The sequence below is a fragment of the Maniola hyperantus genome, chromosome 2, assembly GCF_902806685.2.
Source record: "Maniola hyperantus chromosome 2, iAphHyp1.2, whole genome shotgun sequence".
Taxonomy (NCBI): domain Eukaryota; kingdom Metazoa; phylum Arthropoda; class Insecta; order Lepidoptera; family Nymphalidae; genus Maniola; species Maniola hyperantus.
In genome coordinates, this window is record NC_048537.1 from 10100170 (window position 1) to 10124858 (window position 24689).

The following is a 24689-nucleotide window of genomic DNA, read 5'->3' on the forward strand; positions in this document are numbered from 1 at the left end:
AAAAATAGATTGTAGATATTGGTAGGAGATTCACGTATCTTTTGATACCTACAAGCGTGCTTTAAAGAATATCGGTCCGTTACCAAGCTGAGTAACATGAATCTATGGATGTAGAAAGTAATATTTCTTTTGAATCACAATATCAACCGAAGTGGAGTTGTCGGATATCGAAGCGATTTTCCCACTTTGAACTGGAAAATATGGTCACTGTAGATAAATGTCTGGACTGAATGCGTGGTTAAACTGGCCTTTAGCCATAAAAATAAACGATCGCTTCAAACGCGAGAGTGATTTATCCATTTAAAAAGCTGGACAAGTGCATTTCGAGTATCTCTTAGCGTTGGGTGGTAGGTACCCGAGTATTTATTGAGTAAGTAACCACATTCGCGCACTCGATCGACTCGCTTACTTTGTAATAATTTTATTTCTACACACTTTGTTTTGTATAAAGTCGCAGTTGATTTGTGGATAAGATACCTACTGTTTATTTGTTAAATTTCTCATGTAAGTGAATTTAATTCTTAGTGAGAATAAAGTTCTTTAACCGTAACTCGCAATAACCGCATCTTATATAGGTATCTATCTACCTAGTACTAAGATTAGAGATATATATCTACTTGTTTATAATGTAATTAATCTGAACTACGTTAGCTAGGGCAACAAAATTTTAAATTAGTATATATTTTATAGATCACTTGCTGATGCCCGAGACTTCGCGTGGAATTAGGTTTTTTTAAAAATCCCGTGGGAACTCTTTGATTTTGATGTCACTCTCCAGATCTTTATCTATACCCACGCAAAAAATCACGTCAATCCGTTGCACCGTTGTGACGTGATTGAAGAACAAACCGACAAACCAACAAACAAACACACTTTCGCATTTATAATACAGGTACTGATAATAAATACAATACCTAGTACTTATTCCAGAACAACTTTTTTTGCCCAAATTTTGTCTCTATGTAAATAAATGTCAATAGTAGGTTAGAAAGCAGTGAGTAATGTAGGTAATTAAAATATAGACGTGACAAAGTAATCCGCGTCAGTATTAATAATGATCAGTAGGGCGATTGTCTAAAACCTGCATCAAACATTATTACAATCTCAATTGTTCTGATTGGCTGAATTTGTGCGATTCTTGTTGCAACAATGCATTGTGGCCAATAGTGAGCGAGCATTAACCAATCAGAGATGATTGCGATCGTGACATTGTAGCTGTCAAACAACCGCGGTATGGCCACAGTACCTACACACACGAAATGATAAACGTGATTAAAGTTTTTATTATAATTCAAACACGCTTATTTTGTGCAATTACAGCCACAGCTAGCAACCTTGAAAGCATGAATTCATACGGCTTAATGTACCATAGTGTCGTTCACTATTTGCAGTGTAATGAAAAACTGGTTTTGGTGAATATAAATCCACATTCTTCAATATGCAAAAGGTCAATGGTAAAAAGGCAGACAAATTTTTTCCTATCCTTAATAACAGGATATACCTACCTGCATGACTGATAATTGGGTTTTCAGAGTCTACATATAAAATACATCATATTATATGTATGTAATAATTATTATAGATTTAATTGATATATGTACACAAATGTATTAATATCTATACCTGCAGACCTTTTGCAAAAAAAAATACAGCACGCGGCAGAAAATAATGTACATTGACCTTTAGAAGGAGATAGTGGATTTGTAGAGCATTGTCTCTGTCGTTGAGACCGACAAAAGGTCATATAGGTGTCAGCAACACTGACTAAATTACTAGTTATTTTTAGCTTATTTTAAAGAATTGGTTTGAATTCAAAGTAATGATCAAAATTATCAATTTATTTATTGAAGTTAGTTTAATGAATTTGACATTATTTGACTCATCGGATGTCACGCGATTTGTGGCGGGGCAGCCATTTTAAATCGATTTGTATAAATACGGGTGTTTGGCCGTTTTGAGAGCAGTCTCGCTCTGACTCGAGACTCGACGACTATTAAATACTTTTTGTGGTTAGGTCGCTATTTCAATCAAGTGGTTGCAATAAGCATTTGTTCCCCAATCAAGTTAATATTTCAGTAAGTTTAGTTTAAAGACTAAAACTCTCGATAAACCTCTACGCGTTGTGATCCATATCCGCACGCAAGTTTAATATGAGAGGACATTTTAAAACTCATCTAAAAATATCCAATGATTTGCCTGCTTTTCTGACCGACTCTTTTAGTGGTATGAGTGATAGAGATAATGCTCTACAGCGCCGAAATGTCAGTCTAAAGGCCGATGTTCATTATTTTCTACCGCGTACGTACGTTACTTACTTATAGTGTAACGAGCAACAATCTAATTTTTACACACAATTCATTTAAACATTTTACGTTTGCGTTTTCATTAAGCAATAGATAACTAGATCTCTCGATAGTGCAATATCGATTAAACGGCTACTTGTAAGCCTATCGAAAGTTGATTTAGAGCTTATTACCTCGCAAACAGAGCTTAGAAATTGGCGGCAACCAAGATAAGTTTAATTTTAAAATAGGTACCTTTCCAATATCGCACGAGGACGGACATAAAATACATAAATACCTATATTGGTTAGTGTCCCACTTTTGCGTAGGTAACGGTAGGTAACGTTTTCGAGTAATTCCATAATTGGTTAAATCGTCGTATATTGACAACATGAAAATATACGATTTCTTTCTACATACTTCAATTTCATGGCGCGGTAGATGGTCAAATAAAATAGGATCTAGCTGAGTCCGATTGATTTTCATTACTCGCGATATTTATTTTCTTGCGTTTACTATTAATTAGGACCTTTATTACAAAACTTACGATTTCTTTTTGTACGTTCAAGTTATGCGTGCACAAAAGGTAAATTTGAATGGTTCGCTTTAAAATTAACACATAGCTAATAATCATCCATAATAAAATGTGGGGCGTCTTTTGCATCAGAATATTAAATTGAATAAGTATTTCAAATAATTTAAAGTATTCAGGCTTTTTCTGTATTAAATTACCATTAAATGGCAACTGCTGCGGAAGTTAATATTTTCATAATCATTACACAAGCGTCATTCTAATAAGCATTGATAATATTTTTAAGTGATGAGTTTTCAGAAGAAAGGCAATCGACATTTTACATCGAAAACTAATTCTAAAATAGTAGGCCGCTAAAACAAATAAAAATTATTCTGTAACACTCCATGTTCAGTAAGTATTTAAAAACATAGTTTCTATGGATTTAAGCAATAAAAAAAACCGGAAAGCAACGGGACTCTTCTAAATTTTAATTTTAAAATAAGTACCATTAAAAATGATAGCTCCGTTCCACAGACCACTAATTAGATTTAGTGGTCTGTAGCGGGCCCTGTGCTCCGTCCAAAATGTAAGTACTTCGTGATTAGTCACTTTTAATTTTGTAAACCAAAAATTTCCGCCGATCGCAAAATTGTTTTGCTCTTTAAAATAATAAATGGTAGCAACTTGGGCGCAACCGAGCCTCTTACGGAGTCTTTCAGTTTGATCACACCAGCTATCTCTATCTTAGGTATAAACTTAGAAAGAAAACATTATTTACATAAAAAAATCATCTAAATACATATTAATAATATTATGTACGAGCAAAGTAGGACTAAAAGACTGACAATAATTGAAATTGTTCATCCTAAAGTTATAACGTCATTCAGTACCCGAAACCTTGCCGTTATAGCGAGATCACTTTCTTTTTCACAACAAAAAGGGTGAAAAATACCATTCAATTACAGATAACTTCGGTTTTGCAGAAATAATAATTGATTTGTTTTACTTTTATAATCTTCGTTAGTCACGAATCCCTGTTTTGTCATTACATCACAGAGAAACTATCTTTCGTAGTGGTATGAATGTCCACATATGAAAAAACTTGCGACTTTTAGAAGATTTTAATTCAAAACCTATTACATCGTAAAGAATGCACAACGTTGGTGTATATTATTAACTAGCTTATGCCCGCGACTTCGTTCGCGTGGACTACACAAATTTCAAACCCATATTTCACCCTTTTAGTGGTTGAATTTTCATAAATCCATTCTTAGCGGATGCCCACGTCATAATAGCTATCTGCATGCCCAGCCCGATCCGTCCAGTAGTTTGAGCTGTGCGTTGATAGATCAGCCAGTCAGTCCGTCACCTTTTTCTTTTATATATTTAGATTATTTATTAGGTATACGGAGTGTATATATAATTCTATAGTCGTATCTACCCACTTTCTGTTTGTTAATCCTAATGATCAATAATTTTCTTAATCTAGATTAGTGTAATAATAGCGATTTTTCTGACGATACATTATTCTGTCAACTGATAACGTTCTTATCAATTTCCTCGCCAAATTGCGAATCGATTACAACTTGGAACATGTTGGAACGGAATAGTAGGTACGAGTCTCTGTGTAAAAAAAAAAAAAAAAGATTCCGACGAATTGAGAACCTCCTCCTTTTTTTTGAAGTCGGTTAATAAAAACTTCACTGTTATAATAAATTGCACATAATATATATTATATTATACTAGCTGACCCACGAATGGAATTTTTCAAATTCGGGAAGAGGCTGAAAGACGTATTTTTCATTTTTTATCGAAAATCTAAACTCACCAATAATGACAGACATTCATGTCACCTAAGTAAAAAGACAAGGTATATTGTACGAAAGATACCGATAGGTCTGTAGGTATGCATTTATAGAATCGATCTGATCTGGGCATTTAACATTTTGCAATATGCATAAAACTGTAGGTACCTATATATATAATAATTGTCATATTAAATAAAAGTATTAAATATTATTGGGCGCATCGAGTTACAGCAATTTCAATCTCAGCATTCTCAGCTTGGCTTTAGCTCATGTTTTTCAATTCGATAAACCTATAGATACACGTAACTTGATTGTGCAATACCTATTAACCTCAAAATAATAAAATATCGATGCCGTGGTGAGCGCTGTGTGTTTTATAAGCAACTGGGTTTGATTCACAGCAAAGACAATTTGCATGAATTTATGAATGTTTGATGGGACGCTTCGGCCGTAGCTTACCACCTTACATGCAAAGCCATGCCGCCAAGCGATTTAACGTTTTTTTTTTAAATTCAAATACAAGTTAGCCCTTGACTGCAATCTCACCTGGTGGTAAGTGATGATACAGTCTAAGATGATAGCGGGCAAACCTGGAAGGGGTATGGCAGTTTTTGTTAAACCCATACCCCTTTGGTTTCTACACGACATCGTACCGGAACACTAAATCGCTTGGCGGCACCGCTTTGCCGGTAGGGTGGTAACTAGCCACGGCCGAAGCCTCCCACCAGACCAGACCAGAAATTTAGAAATTATAAAATTCCAAACCCCTGCCAGGAATCGAACCCGGGACCTCCCACTATTAAGACCACAGCGCTCACCACTGCGCCAGGGAGGTCGTCAAAAACGTTCCGGTACAACGCCGCGTATCACTTATAACGTAACGTAACACATCATCATTTGCCACTAGGCGAGATCTCAGTCACTATTGAATGCGATATTATTTGAAAAAAGTTAACATTTAGATCATCGTTCAAACAGTATCTCGCGTCTTCTATATTTTCAATATAAAGTTCAAAAGATACCTAGTAGGTACACAGTTAGAAGTTCTTAGGACGATATTCTTAACTACATGTTCTTTGAATCCTATAACTCACCAACTTAGACAACCCTTCCTTATAGGTCAGTAGTAACTATAACATCATAACATAATATTCCGGAAAAAAATTATCATGGTTTACTTTTTATTACGGTTAGCACATTGTCTTTTTAATGCGCTATGACACAATAAAACCATTAAATTTAAATTGTCAAGTATTATTTAAGTTAAATTTTTTACCTTGTACTATGTACACATCTTGCACATACCTAGTCAATTAGGCTATACTATGTTAACATTTACTGTAGATATGCACAAACTGGGTCAGAGTCATAATTTTTGATGTAATGTCATGTATTTAGAATAGACTAAGTTGTTCAAGTCCTATTCTTTGATCTATTAGGTATGTTAGGTAGAGGTATAAGAGGTAGGGAGGTAAAAATACTGCATATACCTAAGTTTTAAATACGGCTAAGCGCATTTCCATGATTACTTTAACATTATCTTACGTGCACAATGCACATGCACTGTTGGACACAGGCCAGAAGCCTTCCCTAATGAGCACTACGTACCATACCTAGTCCTCAGCCTTCCTCATACAGCCAATTCCCGGCAATCTCTTTATATCGGTCCACTATGCAGGAGTGCACCCGACAATTAGCTGGTTATTTTAATATTTAAAAATAAAAATATTTTTATCCGATTAAACTTTAACAAGTAATTTAGTTCATTCCAGCAATGCGCCGGACGGCAATTACTTTTATGCATGGCATAATAATATTGTATATCCTTTGAAAAGAGCAACCACCTAGTTTCTTACTAGTTCTTCTTGGTAGGAAAGGCATTCCGAACCAGTGGTAGATGCATTTGACGATTCAAAAGTACATATTATATAATTTATAATGCGGTCTCCACTCTAGGACTTTTTGGCTTCAACGGCCATATTTGAGACAAATAAATGGTTGACCTCAGACATGGTTGGATAACGCGGGTGTCAAATGGCCTTACTTTCGTTCCGCTAGCGAATGCAAACTTACCTACTGATATCTTTGTTTAAACAATTAATATTTGCCTCTATTTCGTTGTGAGCTAGCAGAGTCCAACTAAAAGTTAGCTGGAGAAGTGATCTTATGTAGATATCTATTATTATAATAGGTATGTACTTAATACTTTTTATTTACTACAACTTACGGGCCATAGCACATTAGATATGACAATATTTTGTATATATAAGGGCAAGATCAGCGATCATTTATTTAATTCTCAAGGAGTTTTTACTATTTAGGTGGACAGACAACATCAACCGAGTCGCAACAGGCTGAGATCTATATTATAATATAACTCTAAAGACTACGAGATATAGACTCTAAAGTCTGAGCAAAGTCAAACGCTCTATACACGCTCTGAAATCAATAAAGCGTGTTTTGACTTTGCTTAGACTTAAGTCACTGTTAAAACGAAACAGATTTATGCCAGCTATATAACGGTCTCGTTTTAACCGTGTCTTAAGTCTAAGCAAAGTCGGAGTGCGCTCTATAGACTTCACCCTTAGATCCCAGATCTCCAGCTGCAGCGAGACGCTGGATATACCTGCAATGGAGTGCACTTTTAAAGATGTCACCAATTTTAAAATTTCGTGCCAATAATTGTAACCGCCAGGTAGAGCACTCCTGACTGGAATTAGAATAGTTTCCTCAGGGTGTACGATGTGTTCCCCTAGGTGGATGCCACATGCATCAGAGTGGAGCAGTAGCAGATTATGTGTATCGGAGTCTCGTCAGACTTCTGAAGGATAATAAATATAAAAATATGATATAGCGATTCCATGAATATTTATTTCGTATAAAAACGTGGCAAACAAAATTGCTAGAGTTCGCTGGTTCGTAAAATGTCAGAGCAATTAATGCACGTTTTATTGCGATAGCTAAAGTCCGGCGTTTTGTTGGCCGGAATCATTGTGTAACATTGTGGAACTGCGCTTCAATGAAACCGCTTTATCCATACAATAGCGACCACGGCATTGACGGAAAACCGTCTATGAAACGCATCATTAATTAAATTTGTTACTCGGAGTGACACGCAAACGTTTTGTTGGAAAATTGTTTCGAACAATGGTAACAAACAATCATCAAACAATCCTCTCTGACGGACGCAGGCGGTGCGCTCTCAAAATAGTAGGTAATAAGTAGAAACGACTTCGAATTGCTCACATTAGTTTAAACTTTAAGTCGACTTGGCTTTATCGTGCCTTGGAAAGCACATAAATTCGTTGATCCTGGTTATTTTATTATTAACAATAATATATGAGTCTTTGTACAAGAACACCTTTTTGTCGAGCCACCACCGCTGCTCCGCTTTCTTAAGACACAAGTCTCAAGAAAACCAATAAAAACTACTTGTGATTAATGCTAGTGGACCTTCAGCAATGAAGAATATGACGCTGTGGCACATGTAATAAACTACAATAAAGATATTGTAGCTAAGTACCTACCTTGCGAATCTACAATATTATTGCATCTGAGTTTTTAGCAACTATTTTTATGGATGGCCAGATTAGCTTATTAATTTTTATTAATTTTTATTTTTCATGTACCAAAATTGTAGTTACAAAGTAATAATAAATTAAGTTATACCTAATATTATGCTTAATTTATAAATCAAAATTTACATACGTTTAAATTGATTAGAATATTAATTAACAATATTAACCTCAAATCGTCTGCGAATCCTCACTTGGGCAGTGTGGTAAACTATGGCCAAATTCTTCTCATTCTGAGAGGAGACCTGTGCTCAGCAGTGATTGATCATGATGGTGACTAACCTCAAATTACAATAACAGCAACCTTCTCGTAAATCACACTATTAGGTACTTTTCAACTCAATTAGACGAACGATGTGCGTGCGTATACAATATACATTATGAAAAGATGAACAAGCATTAATTTTCATTAGGTATAATAAATTAATTATTACGACTATGTAGATTGTATTATGATGGCACACTTATTATATAAGTAAGTAGTTAAAGCAGTTATGTTAATTTGCCAAATCATGATTGATAAATAGACTGTTATTATAAACTAGTTGACCCACCCCGGCTTCGCTCGGGTGGAATTTAGAAAATCGAGGTAGGAGTTGAAAATCCTGAAACACGTATTTCTTCATTTGTAACCGAAAACCCAAATTCCAATTTTTATGCAAATAACATGAAAAATTACGAACGGATGATTTAAAACCAAAAAATAAATGCCAATTTTCATCGATGTAACTTAAAAAATGACGGACTTTCGTACAAACTTCCATCCCCCATTTAACCCGCTTAGGGGTAGAATTTCTAAAAATCCTTTCTTAGTGGATGTGGTGTCTCTAGGACCAGCGGTTTAGGCTGTGCGTTGATATATATAAGTCAAACAGTCAGTCAGGAATTTGAATTTTATATATAAAGAATAAAGATAGACAAACAAGTTTTGATTAAAGTCATGTAACATTTATTTAACCTTTCATCGGGCCATTACTTAATTAAGTTCTGCCTAAAAGTTTTATGGACAGTTAACAACTTTACCAAACGCAACTGACATTTGCGATTTCAGCTTGAAATTAGCAATTTTTGTTTTGGAATGGTTTTTGCGCCATTTAGTTCTCTTGTAGGAACTTCCACACGCCAGTCATGCGCTGCCTGAATCTAGCGGTTAACCTGCGATCCTACTAAATTTTTCATACAACTAAATACTTTCATGTATTAACAACATGTAGGTAGTAACTGTACCATAGATGACAGAAGGTTATCTATGGTACCAAAGTACATACCGACTGTCGTTCACGTGCAACAGTTAAATGGTTTCTTTACTACGCACATTGGAAATGCTCACGTGTGTATACATGGACATCACGTATTTGTACAAAATCTGCTGCCTTAATCCGTGGCCGTCACCTTCTCACATAAGACTCATGAAGGCTAGACCTTGACTTGAGTATCGTTTTAATGAGATCATATTTCGACCACACCGCAATCTCGTTACTTACAAAGGATCAATTTTGTTAATCCTCGCCAGGTCGACATGGCAATCGGGGTATGAGGCGGGGCGATGCAGCACTCACCCACATGTCATCCGCGCTTGCCCGCACCGGGTTAGCGCGGGGACTATGCGAGTGTGCGGGGCGTTCCCTCCCCGATTGCCATCTTGACCTGTCACGTACTACACGTACCTATATTATGGTATTATATTTAATCGGTGTAACGTTGCTTGTTTAACAGCTTTTTACCGGATAAAAATATAAATAAAATGTCGTAATACCAACTTATCAGGCGATGGAGCGCAGCGTTCCGTCTGGTGCAATGTTGCGTAGAAACCTTGCCATTGGCCTTTTGATATAATATTAATGATTGTCCATTACAGGACAAAAGTTACAAGCTACTGGACTAAGAGCAAGCGCGTGCCAGACCTTCGTTATTTAATAAAAACTGAAAGTTTCGCTGCGTATTGTCCCCAACACAGCGACAATGAAGTTTGAATCATGGTGGCTTTGGGAGATAACAGGTAATAAAGGTGTACTAAACTACTTCGGCGGGGAGGGGCAATGCACGCACAACAGACGGAAACGTTTAAGTGCGGAAACCAGCCCAGAGCGAAGAAGAAGAAGAAAGGTGTAATCTTACGTCAAAGTAAACCTGTGCCTAAAGTCAAATTTTTCATATGTCTTTTGTATGTATGTATGTATGTATGTATATGCATTGCCAGGCACTTAGTATCGTGGCAACCCCCTGCCAGACACTCTTCATAATATTTCGAAGAAAATATTAAAAAAAATATGACTTTATACTTAAATATTCGATGTGAGCGATATTATGTCCGCTAATATGCGAAAAGCATTGGACAGATCCATAGATAACACTTCTGTTATCTATGGACAGATCTCATTTTAGGTCACAGTAAGAACCACCTTGAAAATATTTTAGAGTCTGCTAAAGTAGGTATTTAACATCGTTCCTTCGTTATCTAAACTTTAATTGTATACCTAAAACTAAACTGTGTCAATCCTGATTCGTGACTCCTATGTTAAAAGTAACTTCAATTTTTATAATGTTTTACTTTTCACCCCGAAGCGTGTTAGGTATGCTGTATTAAACATATTTACTGTAATTTATGAAATCAAATACGAATCACATTGAAATAAATATTATAGGTTAGCAATCTGTTGCAATATTAAATTGTTTATTGAAAAAATGTCAACACAGGAATTCATTATTAATCAATTTGGTATTTCAATAGCATTTCAACGCGTAATTTTATTACATAAAACAAATGGTGCATAATTCATCAGTGATAACATATTATTTATTGTGAATCATGCACCAAATTTTAATGTTAATTAATTACCTTAATAGTATCTATACTACTTATGCCCGCGACTTCACGCAACTTGTATCGTCCACGTGGACTACATTATAGGACACGATATTCATAGCGTATTTTCGAATTGGAACTGTTTAGTTTTCCATAGTTTTCTATAATGTCGAGTCTACTAACGAGGTGTGTTACGTCCTCGTGAAACTAAAATAATTGATGTGAATAAAAAACGTATTAGATGCGCATAAGTGCTCATAAATAATTCAACAGTTTGGCACCGATAAGTATAGGATCTTGTAACCCGTTAGTGTCTTTCACTTCACCGTATCTTGTTATCCAAATGTTTCTATGGTTTTAATAGCTTTTTTTATAATACTTAAACCAATTAAAATTTAAATGGCGTTTTAAAATTACCATTTAGCTAACAGTTAAATTTAAAAAAAAATTATTGCATTGCTACCATACCCTATGTATAACTTCTTGAGTAGGTAGGTAGGTAACTTTCACATATATTTTTAGTGGTTGCCATTTCAGCTAATATCTATTTACCCATACTAAGTACCTTTACCTTACTTTGAAGATTGAATTTAAGTAAAAAGTTAATAATTTTTAGTTTATTTCCTGTCTCATAAATCTATTACTTAATAGTTAATAACCAATTTTGGTTACATAATAATTTTGATAACTAACAAAAATCTTGATTTCTAAGATTATTTTGGACGCAAGCGCTAATAAATATTACGTTTTGAGACTTTCTATTTGGGGAAAACATACCCAACAATGCCTACTGCATGCCGTCGGGATATTAAAGTAATCAATGGGCGGCATTGAACACTTTCACTGGTTTATTAATCTTGTAGGGCACAATCACACTTTCACTATTTTACTTGCAAATCGAATTGGCAATAATACTCACTGTATCTATTATTTACATCGATATAAGCTTTATCAATAGGTAGGTAGGTGGTAAACGTAGTAACACGCAATAATATATGGTCGCAGTCTGGTTATATTCTGTAAGTACCCATAGATGTCTACCTAATTCTACCATGTCAAACATTTCCATCAAATTATGATACTGATGATTGATATATTTCTAATATAAGTGCCGCAAATTGCTAATGTGCGTGGCCGCCATTTTAGTGACGTCACCACTAGACTGTAGTTTCGAGCTGATGGTATATTTTTATTTCGACTGACGTCAAAATGACGTCATTTCGATGTTAATGAGACATGGTTCCAGCGCAATAGCAATTTGCGGGACTTATAAACATCTAAACAAAAAAAAGAATCTGGTCTATGATTTCGCCTAATCAAAAGTCAAAACCCAAATGCCCATTTAAAAGTTAGGTAGGTATACCTACTTACATTTGTGTCTGTATGTCCGAGACGGTCTGACATGCGTGATCTAGGTTCTTTTAATCCCAGGGAAACTGAAGGCACGGTAATATTATCATAAACATTACCGTGCTGAGGGGGTTCAAAAAAACAAAACCAAGAGAACAAAATCCGAGTAAAAGCAAGTCGCTACAAAAATAAAATTATCTTTAGTAAGGTGATGATGTAAGTATATAGCATCTGTACATTTGCCACCCGTGTGGAAATCTCAAAATTAAATAGGTAACGACTATCGTTCAGTTTAAGATGCAGGTTGTTAGAAACCAATACGCACTATACAGCGATGCAATCTCGAGGCAAAATCACTTATACAATGAATAAAACTCCATTGTTAGCACAGGTTCACACAGCCTCAGGGAAAACGCGTCAATGACAATCACATTCGTTTGTACTGGGCCCGTACTCCTATGTACCCACAATCCACACATTGTTCTTTACAGCATTTGGTGCATGTATACCACTCAACCGTCCAGTGATTAAACTATCTATAGTCCGAGTTTGCACATCTCATCAGCTTAATGGCTTTCGAGTATCCAAGAGTACGTGAGAGCGAGATGGCAATCGGGGTATGACGCGGGGGGGGGGGACGCCCCGCATTCCCGCACGTCACCCGTGCTATCCCACACCGGGTACGCGTGGGAGCTGTGGGGGTGTGCGGAGCGTCTCCACCCTGATTGTCATCTCGACCTGTCGCGTACAATACCTACTGTAACGTTAAAATAAAATGGATCTGAATTCTAATCTATGCTCAATCTACAAGCGCCGCTTAAGAAAACAATGTGTAATATAAAGTGGTAATGCAGAATGTAGGTACGACTTGAAAGAAGGGAGTTTGACGTCCATTTTACTCTGACATATTTTAGTAGGTAAGTACTCGCAATCCACTAACATTATCGAGATATGTAAACTCATACTAAGGGTATTATTGCAAATTTTGAGTTCATGATTGTGTATGTCGGTCGGCGGGCGTGAAGGTTACAGAATCATCTGAACCGGTGGAATCATTGCTGTTTGGAAATTCTATTGGTATTTCTAACTCGACACAACCCATTTCAACATTATTTATCGAATTCAGTTACAAGTCAATCCGGTTTGGTAATTTAAAATTGCAAAAATTGCCAATAGGAATTTTGTTGCTCTTACCTTCAGAAGGAGTCATTGATTGAAATTCAAAATGGCGACCAAATTCCAGTCACCATTTTGAATTTAAAGGGAATTATTAATTTGTTCTTGCTGGATCACTTAGTTATTTTCAACTTTTCAACAAAAATGATAAGAACTATTGTTTTTGTTTTTTTTTAATTTTGTTTTCAAGAAACAACTTTTGAAATTCTAACAATATTTACCGTACGTTTCTTTAATGACACAGAAAAAGTGGCATAATACTTATAATTATCAAAATATTATTTCGTTATTTTTTTTTATAAAAATGGCGAGAGAACGAGCAGGCAGGTCACCTGATGTTAAGTGATTACCGCCGCCCATGCACATTTACAGTACCAGAGGAACCACCAATGCGTTGCCAGCCTTTCAGGAATTTGTTGGTCCGCCCCTTGAATAACCCCATGTTGTAATCTAATGGAACACCGCCAAAGGGAGTTGATTCCACAGTTTGCATGTGCGTGGAAAAATGGAAAAAGGATTTGGCACAACGAGTGGTCAAAGTGCACCAGACACCCAGGTGATGAGGGTGGAATTGTTTGCGGTGGCGTGCGGTGCGGTTGTAGAAAAAGGAGGGTGGAAAGAGATCAAACAACTCTTCAGAGCACTCCCCATTATAGAGGCGATAAAACACGCAAAGAGAGCTTACGTCTCTGCAGTGCTCCAAACTTTCCAACGAGCCGGTTGGATTGGGATCGTCCACAAGTAGAACAGCCCACCTTTGGATTAGATCAAATGGAAGGAGTCGGTTCTCCGGCTCAAAGGTGAGAGCAGTACTCCGTATGTGGGCGGACTTGCGCTTTATGGAGAAAAGGAGTCTGTGCTCGGGCGCGACGCGACGTACCGCTTTGTTCTGTTGAAAACTCCAAGGTTTTTTGAGGCTAATTTGGCCTTACTTTCCAAATGATCCCGAAATTGGACCTCACCCGAAATGTGGACGCCAAGAATCCCAATTTTTTCCAAGAACTAATTTAGAACCTTGACATAAGACGTAAAGCAACGGAGGTAATATTACTAACCTGATTGAACTAAGTTTCGATCTGTAACGGTTCGTTGTCTACCTACTTACTTTTCTAAAGACGTTCAAAGGCAATGCTATTGTTTTATTGTTTGATCGTACATCGTTTAAAAAGAAACCAATTATGTTTAAATATTTAGGTGACCTACCGAAGAGGTCAGAGCGCTTCAAGAAAAGTCATTTATGTGGTTCACTCCCATCCCATTGATCACAATAGATTATTGCACTACTTTAAACCACAGTTAAGTAGTACTTTTTGTTTAGAACACTGTTAGTATTTTTAAATGATTGCCAATTATTGTATAGTACGCGACAGCTCGAGATGGCAATCGGGGAGGGAATGCCCCACACACCCGCACAGCCCCCGCGCTAACCCGGTGCGACCGAGCGCGGGTGAATTGTGGGTCTGCGTGATGTCCCCGCGCATCATATTCCGATTGCCATCTCAACCCGTCGCTGACTATTCCTAATAAATGAACAGAGCAATGCCCTATATCAATTTTAGTCCCTCGACTTCACTTATCAATATACTTATAATAAAACTGTAACAGGTCAAATTCTGTACATTGAAGATATTTTGAATTTTTTTTTTCGAGGGCACTCTATAATCGATACTGAACCCAAAACTATAATTTTTTCATTTTTGTCTGTCTGTCTGTCTGTCTATCTATCTGTCTGTCTGTCTGTCTGTCTGTCTGTATCACGGCCGCGCATCACGCTGAAACTACTGAATGGATTCCAATGAAACTTGGTACGATTTGAGGTCATACTATGAGGAAGAATATAGGATACTTTTTATCCCGAAATTCAGCATGGTTCCCGTAGGAGAGGGGATGAAAGTTAAAATGTATACTGAGTTGTAATTTATTAACGCGTAGTCCGATTTCATTCATTCTTTTTTTGTTAGAAAGGGGATATTTTAAAGATTGTTCCGTAAATATTTCAAGGTCATCGGTTTTCAACCGACTGTCAAAAAGGAGGTGGTTCTTTTTTCTACATCGATTTTTTCGAGGTTTCTGGACCGATTTGCAATTTTTTTTTTAAATCAACCAAAAAAGTTTTAGTGGTGGTCACATAAAAAAATCTAGATTCAACTCCTAAATCCTGATGCTGCAGGGTTACTGCCCGCCTGAGTTATCAAGATTCAGGAAGTGTTCATAGTGAATTCATATTGTAGGTACCAAGCAACGACTTTATTCTCAGACTTCAAGTCCCAAGTCCTCAACCCTGATGATGTAGGGTACAGCACTCCTAAACTATAATGTTTCAGTAACTGCGGATGATGCAAAATTAATTTAGGTACCGAGCATAGGCTACATCATTGAACTTCGGATCCCAACTCCTCAATCCTGATGCTGCAAAGTACTAAAGTCCTAAATCGTGGGGATTTTAGAATTTCTGATAGTGAATTGATATTTTAGGTATCAAGCAACGGCTTCACGATGACACTCCCAGTCCGAAATACTCCACCCGAGCGAAGCCGGGGTGGGTCAGCTAGTATTATAATATACCTACTCTTTCATACATATAACATAATATTTTGAAGAAATAAAACAATGTTAACGTTTTTAAGTTTCAATCTCTTAAAGAAATATTACATCTCTTTTATAGTTCTACAAAGTTTGGTCCTAGACGCTTTTATACGCGTTCTAGAAATGATCCAATTTCTGGCAACAGATTCTATTTGCAAGAAAGCTTATTGGTAACTTCGCTTACCAGCTCGTAAACGATCTGAATTATCAGTAAAATATCGGTGTCAACTCGCAGAAAAGCCATTAGGGCCCGAGTCGATTGCCTGAACTAGTTTCCAACAAAAGGGGCTATAGGTCGTTTCCGTGAATTAGAAACCATGACGGAACTGCAGCGTTTACGATCATCGATCTACTAATGCCATCCGATTCTTTGTGAAAGCGATAAATAAAAGATTTTTATAGATAAAATACTACTTAGGTATATCTATAACATGAGCATTGACTCTTAGCTGATTCTTTCTTCACCTAGAATCATTGACTTATTATACTAGGTATATCATATCACTGCCTAGAATGCAAAAAAAAACTGAAGATGAATAGAAGAAAACTGTAAAGTGTTACTTAACCACTTATAATAAATACTGTACACTGAAACTATATGTATCTTCTTGTACAACTAATACTGAAAATAAATCTCAATAAATACCTATCCAGAAAGTAAACTGCACCACAAGTCCACGTACCGGACTAAAATCTATCCAGACCATTAAACCATCAACGCTGTCTTATGCAATCGTCGCGTCGGCAAAAGCTAGATATAAAAGGTAGAAATTATGTAGGTATATAACTAAGTAATTTTAGCCAGCAAAAAATTAACTCTTACTTAATCCTCTTAAGATTTAATAGTAAAATCCGATACGAACATAAAAGTAGATACATAAATATTAGATAGGATACTATGCAAATAGCATGAGGTAATGAAAAATATATTGAATGAAATATTTATCATAATTAGCAAAACAATTCCCTGAGTAGCAAATTAATTTCAAAACTTAAATTAATTTATTTTGATGAATATTAATTAAAATAAGAGTTGATGTTAATAAAATAAATGTGATATTATATTTTGTATTCGTATTAATATTTTTGGTCATTAAAACGAGCTGGCAATAGATATCAATTTTTATTAACCTTTGATTTCAAATTAGTTTCACATATTTCAATACTATTTTAGTTTAATAACTAAACTTGTGTGAAATTTCATTAAAATATGGGTAATAGATATCTAGATAGTTAGTAGAAAATTAGATATGTGCTGGTATCTCTACGAAAGCTGGATCATTATATATGTATCAATTTCACATGTAGAACATATCATGTAAGAAGTAACATTAGCCTTAATTTCAGTAGAATACCTACATTGTGCTCACGAGTTGGTGTGCATGTCTGTTATGGTGAAACGTAATATGGGTTTCATTTAACACAACAGTAGAAAATTTGATTTTATAACAGCATCGTCTGGATTGATACTAATTAATTAATATCAATATTCTATAGTATGTGTAGCAATAAAGATATTGCAATAAATATAAAATAGAGTGTAAAATTAATTTTCATTTCAGAGGAAATAAAAAATGACTCGTCATAAAAAAATACATTCCACTTCTGAAAAATCATTTCTAGATGTTTGTCGTTTTTTGTCGCGAATTTTCACTTATTTTACCCTAGTAACGTTCTATTCTTTCATCTAAATATATATAAGGAAAAAGTGACTGACTGATCTGTCAACGCAAAGCTCAAACTACTGGATGGATCGGGCTGAAATTTGGCATGCAGATAGCTATTATGACGTAGGCATCCGCTAAGAAAGGATTTTTTAATATTCAACCCCTAAGGGCGTGAAATAAGGATTTAAAATTTGTGTAGTCCACGCGGACAAAGTCGTGAGCATAAGCTAGTCTGTACTATCAGTACCCTTATTATAAATGTGAAAGTGTGTTTGTTTGATGGTTTATTGGCTTGGTGCAACGGATTGACGTGATTTTTTGCATGGGTATAGAAAAAGACCTGGAGAGTGACATTCATATCCCGGAAAATCAAACAGTTCCCACGGGATGTTTAAAAACCTAATTAATAAAAGGAAGTAATCTCTGGAACTACTGAACCTTTTTGAAAATTCTTTCACCAGTAAAAAGCTACATGATTCCTGAAAGACACACATAGGCTATATTTTATTTTTTAGAATTATTATAGATCTATACGAAAAGTGTAATAAGTTACCTGTGCGAAGCCGGGGCAGGTTGTTAGTAGCATATAAAATTCGTGCTCGCTGATTAGACAAAAGATACAAAATGCATGAGAGTAGCAGAGATAATGCTCCATTATATGTGACCCAAATGCCGAATGCGGTAATTTTAGTCTTCAGTTTGAATGTACCTTATATATATAATCATATAAAATTATTTTCAATTTCAAAATCCAAAATATCTTTTGACCGCAGAACAAAATGTTAACGCTGACATATTTTTGTCTCTTAATACACTCATTCACTATTCAGCAAATAGGTAGGTACTAGGTACCAACATTTAACTGTAATTAATACTGTATAGATGCCTACTATTCAGCTAATAAAACAACAATGTCATGTTTTGACTTCATTAAGTCAGCGCTAGTTGTTGGTTATTTAGTATTCAAATTATCACATTACACATCATTATCAGACAATGTACCTTGTTGCGTTACGTTATAGTTTATATTCGTAACATTTGGTGTATATTATTTCGTAATATTTGGTTCTACTTCTAAAAGAGGATTATGCAAATCTAAACGATTGTCTCGCTGTAGTGAAATCTCCGAGTCTTTCTGAATATCGAGGTCGATTATCGATATCGTGCTATTGTATAGGCGCATCAGTGTGCTTAGTACGAAATTTAACATCTCACTAACGTTTATAGAATTCTACCGTCGAATCACTCCTGCGTTAAAGAACAATGAACTTAAAAAATCTTTGATTTAAAGTAAAAAATTCAGTATCAATGATTTTGATTTTGCAACGTTTCCACTTGAACCGGGCTGCAGATAAGTAGGTATATGGAAAAACTTCGACTTTAAAAGAAGGCAGTTACGGTCTATTTTACTTTGACACTGAAGTATTTGGATGCTCGAATGCTATCAACATTGGTGAGATGTAAAATCTTATACTAAGCATACAATCTTTCGCTCTGATTGACAACTGCCGTGAAACGTCGATGGCGGACGAAGATGGCGGATCAGTCATGTTGTATACTATCTCTATGAGTCATGTCGAGTCGATGCCACTTCGCGCGATCGCGTCCAATGCTCGAATTAAAAGCACCGTAAGGAATACGAAACAAATTGATATAAAACGTCTTCTGTAAGAAGGTTTGCGTACAGTAAGGCAAAGGTGTCTGAACTTATGTGATTATAATTAAAATCTTATTATGTTGATATTTTAGCCATGCTATGTTGGCACTAACGTAGCAATATGAGCGTAATGTAATGAATGCAGCGTAAAAGTTTTAATTAATTATTATTACCAAACGGATTTTTTTTGTTACTTTTCAAGAATATAATAATATTTGAACGATTGTAAAAAAATGAGACGATACATTACAGTCTCGTTCTATAAGTTTTACAAAGTCAAAAATTGATCTATTTCATAATAATATGTAGGACACACTAGTTGTCACGTAGGTACGGCGGGGAGACTTCCCGCATACCAGCACGTCACTCGCCCTCGCCCGCACCGGGTTAGCGCGGGGGCTGTGCGGGTGTGCGGAGCGTCCCTACCCCGATTGCCATATCAACCTGTCGCGTACTATACTTTACCGTGGGCACTATAGTACACAGCGATCATCTGGAAATAGATGTTACTTAAAACTCGCGGTCTTTACGTGTATCGTCATTATGGTCACAGATCGTGACCACATAGTGCCGCTGTATAATAAGAGACGGCTGTATTATATAGCTTAGTTTGAATTCTTGAAAAATTATTGTTTTTATTAACGGACTGACAAAAATTCGCAGAAGAAGTCGCGAGCATAAGCTAGTCTATAATATAAACAAAAAAAGATTCCGACGAATTGAGAACCTCCTCCTTTTTTTGAAGTCGGTTAAAATGAATCACTCAATGTGTTGGTCATCGCAAATCTCGAGAACAGCTGAACCGATTTCGCTAATTCTTTTTTTATAATAGGTATTCCTTGAAGTACGAGGATGGTTCTTACGGAGAGAAAAATTAAAAAAAATTGAATCGACTGTTAGGCGGAACGAAGTTCGCCAGGGCAGCTAGTGGAATTATAAACGTGAAAGTGTAGATGTTTGGATGTTTGGATGTTTGTTAATCACGCAAAAACGGCTGAACGGATTTGGATGAAATTTGGTAAGATAGATTATACCCTGGATTAACACATAACCTACTTTTTATCCCGGAAAATCAAAGAGTTCCCGCGGGATTTTGAAAAACGTGAAATCCACGCGGACGAAGTCGCGGACATTAGCTAGTATTTAAATATATGCCAGACTCACGTGATGTCATCCATACTAATTTTATGAATTCGAAAGTCTGCTACGTTTTCATGGCCCAACCGTTTAAACGATTTTGACGAAATTTGGTACAGATATAGCTTGCATCCCAGGGATGGCCATAGGCTAATCCTGGAAAATCAAACAGTTCCTACGGCATTAAAAATAACTAAATCTATGCGAACGAAGTCGCGGGCTAGATGATGCCCGGATATAATTTTAAGCCAATTTATGTTACTAGGTGCCTATATCAATTTCCATAAGTTGATTGCTGACATCATTTAAATAATAATTAAAAATTATACAGTAATGTCTTCTGATTCGCCTGCGCTGCTTTGTAATAAATATTTTAATGTATTCGAAACGTAATAAAACATCCGGTTGGCTCTGCGTCTTTGACAATGCAATTAGATCCGGAAGACTCTAGTGCGCGTCACCCGCGAACCGATTATCTTTATTAGTCGCATTCATGTAAACAAACTTTTACATTGAAACAATGCATTTTAGTACGGTTGAGTTAGAAATAGGTTTACCGTAAATATTATGCTGACACTAGCTTTTTTTGCGATTTCTACGTAGGTTTAGGATTTTTAGACACCAACATGCGAAATTTCAGAGTGGAAAACCTATCAGTTTGAGCTTTAAGTAGATAATAATGTATCAGTTAGCCAGTTGTAGAATGTAGACTAACACCGGCCCCAACGCTGGCCCAAACACTGTTCCCGATCCACACGTAGGGCGAACAGTGTTGTGGGCAGCGTTGGTTGCAGGCGTAGAAATAATATACTTACTCGTATTATGTATAAAATTCTTAATTATAAATTTAGATTAATAACCTCAGCTAATTGATAGAAAATCAATATTTTTCTGCTTTTTTGCTTATCTTAACTTTACTTAGTATTATTCCTATTAAAAGTGAATTAATTTTAAACAAGTTCAAATAACAGTCATTAAAAATATCACTAGTTATACGTCATGACGTGATTGGTATTTAATTAGTTTTACTATATTAGTATCTGTTGTGGTCCAATTCAAAACTAATTAAATACTGGTTTAGTTACTTAATATTTCAATAGTTACTTTATTTACCCCCCCCCCCCCCCCCCCCCCCCCCCCCCCCCATAGGTAACATATAGAACAATTTTTATACATCGATAAATAATTATTATGAACAATACTGAGTAGGTATCTATTATTGCTAGAAAATTGTTGTGTGAAAATTTAAACAATGCTAGTGCAAAACATACCCTTGTGCAATGAGAACTAGTATGAAATACGGATTGTATGAAAATTGGATGATCATTGAATTGTAACGGCTTCGAGACTAATGGTGTTACACGTGGGCACTGCGCGTGCGCCGATACGAGAGCAATGGATTATTACATAGACGTATAATTGAAGCACCAGCATTAGTAAGCTGGCCATCTTTTAGAATGGAAAAGGTGGACGTGAAAAGTTACAAAATAGGTGGAGCCTGTAGTTAATACTTATTAAGTATTCCATATCGATACTAATAGGTACTTAAATATTATAAATGCGAAATTGTGTCTGTCTGCTAGCTTTTCATGGTCCATCTGTTTAACCCATTAACCATTTTGACGAATGACGACTACAGAGATAACTTGCATCCCAGGAACGAATATGGGATATAGATAAACCCGTGTGGACGAAGCCACGGGCATTATCTAGTTATTTCTAGTTATTTATTTAAAAGAGAAAATGACTGACTGGCATATCAACGCACAGTTCAAACCATTGATACTAGATACTTTGGCGTTTTGTATTATACTTAGCAGTAAAGCATCACAATAAAAAGCACTATGGGATGAAACAAAAACTACAAACTAAAACACATATTATAGCATGAGTGAATGCCTTAATTTTAGTTGTGATGAAAATATTGATAAACGGTTTGGTGTTGACAACGTTCCCACACCTCATGTTGTGATAACAAACGATGATAAATTAAGATTACTATACATATAGTATACTTTAAAGTAAAATCAGTATTCTTCGTCTGTATGAGAGAGAGCTCTAATCTCAAAATTGTTAGATTTTCATCAACGGTTAGAAGACTTCACTCTCCCCGCTCTCTTGAGCTGTACGTTGATAATGTCAATTAATCAGCGTTTCCTTTAGTTTCTATTGGTCTAAAGTAACTAAATTAGTAACCCTCTAATCGGCAAGATTTCAGAGAAGATAGATTTGAACATCGTTAGGTGACTTTTACAGGACTGTTCCTCAAAGTTGTGGTTATTTGGACACCATAGTACATACAGTTTATTGGCAAGTCATTTGGGCATCGAGTATCTTTGAATGGTATTTTACAATTGATTGAAAATTTTATATTGAAGCCTTTGGAATATCGGTACCTACTTACATAATAGATAGGTATATACAATATAATCTATAACTTTCACAATCTGTACCAAATTAGTAGGTAACTTTAAAATTTATTTCGAATACTAGATGATGCCCACGACTTCACTCGCATGGACTTAGTTCTTTGTCAATCCCGGAGGAACTCTTTGATTTTCCGGGGTAAAAAGCATCCTATGTCCATAACCGGGATGCAAGCTAACCCTAAATTTTATCGAACTCGGTGAAACGGATGGATGAAAAGTTAACAGACAGAGGTATAGTACTACGCGACAGATCGAGATAGCAATGGGGGTGGAGACGCCCCGCACTCCCACACAGGCCCCGTCCTAATCTGTTGCGGGATAGCGCAGGTGCCGTGAGGGTGTGCGGGGTACGCCCCGCACAGTCACTACCCCTGCCTCATACCCCGATTGCCATCTCGATCTGTCGCGTAGGTACAGAGATAGCTTGCAGTTCGGGGACGGACGTAGGCTACTTTTTGTCCGGGAAAATGAAAGAGTTTTCAGGGGATTTCAAAAATCTAAATTCACATGGACCAAATCGCAGGCATCATCTAGTTTATTATGTAGGTAAGTATGTTATAAAAAATATATATAAGATATAATAATTTATAGGTACTTATATGGATGCACTCAGGTGCAGCTTCAATAACGGCAATTATTATCTGTGCGCAATGAGTACATAAGTAGATAGGTACCTGTTTGGCGTAAAAAGAACATTATACCTAGGTACTTATTACAGAAAGTTTGTACAAATGTCTTCAAGGTCATTATTGCATTACCCTTATTAAAAATTGCATAGAGTGCTTAGACTGGTTTTGATAAGAATAAAACCAACGTCATAAATTGCTGAAGCGATTCGCAATTTTCCAAATGACCGAACGCGCTCGGTTTTTGTTTTGTAATATACCTATAGTACGCGACAGATCGAGATGGCAATCGGGGTGGGGACGCTCCGCACACCCATACAGCCCCCGCGCTAACCCGGTGCGGGATAGCGCGGGTGACGTGCGGGTGTGCGGGGCGTCCCCCCGCCTCTACCCTGAATGCCATCTCGACCTGTCGCGTACTCATTACTATACCCTAATGCCTACCTACCTTCCCATTTAGCTAGCTTTAAAAATACCTATCTATTCTAATGATTTTATAAGAGGTAGGTAGGCTAATAAAATAATTCGAAAAGCATCAAACCTCTTTAACTAAGTGGGTACCTACTTACTTATACCTACCTACTTTTTTTAATTCAGTGCATGGAATATAATACTAGTTTATCTTTTTGATACCGGCTAAAGTTTATACCGGGAACGTGCTAGAAAATTGAAGAAAATCTAATGAAATATTTGATTTATACAATTTACGCCATAACTTATCAGAAGGACCCCTTCCTTCTGAAAAGTTATGGTTTCCAAAAATACGTGTCATTTATCCACAAACCATTAGCATTAACTAAAACTATTTATAAGATATAACTAATCTTACCAAACTAAAAACAAAAACGAAAAACACTTACCGACCGAGAAAGGGACACCTTTTATTCAACTTCCAATTATCAAATTGATAATAATTACTGAACGTCACGAAAAATAAATGTACACCCATTCACTGTCCAAAACTCAAGTATCGTATTTACGAAGCCGGCATTTCTAGCGTGGCACTGAGAGAGCGCACGACAGAACGGACGCAAAATTCACGGACATGTGAAATCAGCTGTGGCTGCGGCTGGCTA

General features: G+C 36.2%; 1 protein-coding gene across 7 annotated transcripts in view; it reads right to left on the bottom strand.

Moving 5' to 3' along the window:
• The window catches only part of LOC117988427 (myosin-IIIa-like), a 50222-nt gene extending 25533 nt beyond the window's left edge, over positions 1-24689 (bottom strand). For 6 of the 7 annotated variants that reach the window (XR_011238004.1, XM_034975596.2, XM_034975591.2 and 3 more), the window contains exon 1: positions 24474-24688. The gene's annotated coding sequence lies outside the window, so the exon portion shown is untranslated. Of the gene's footprint in view, positions 1-24473 lie in introns of all 7 variants that reach the window. The other variant, XM_069505861.1, reaches the window with a different exon arrangement.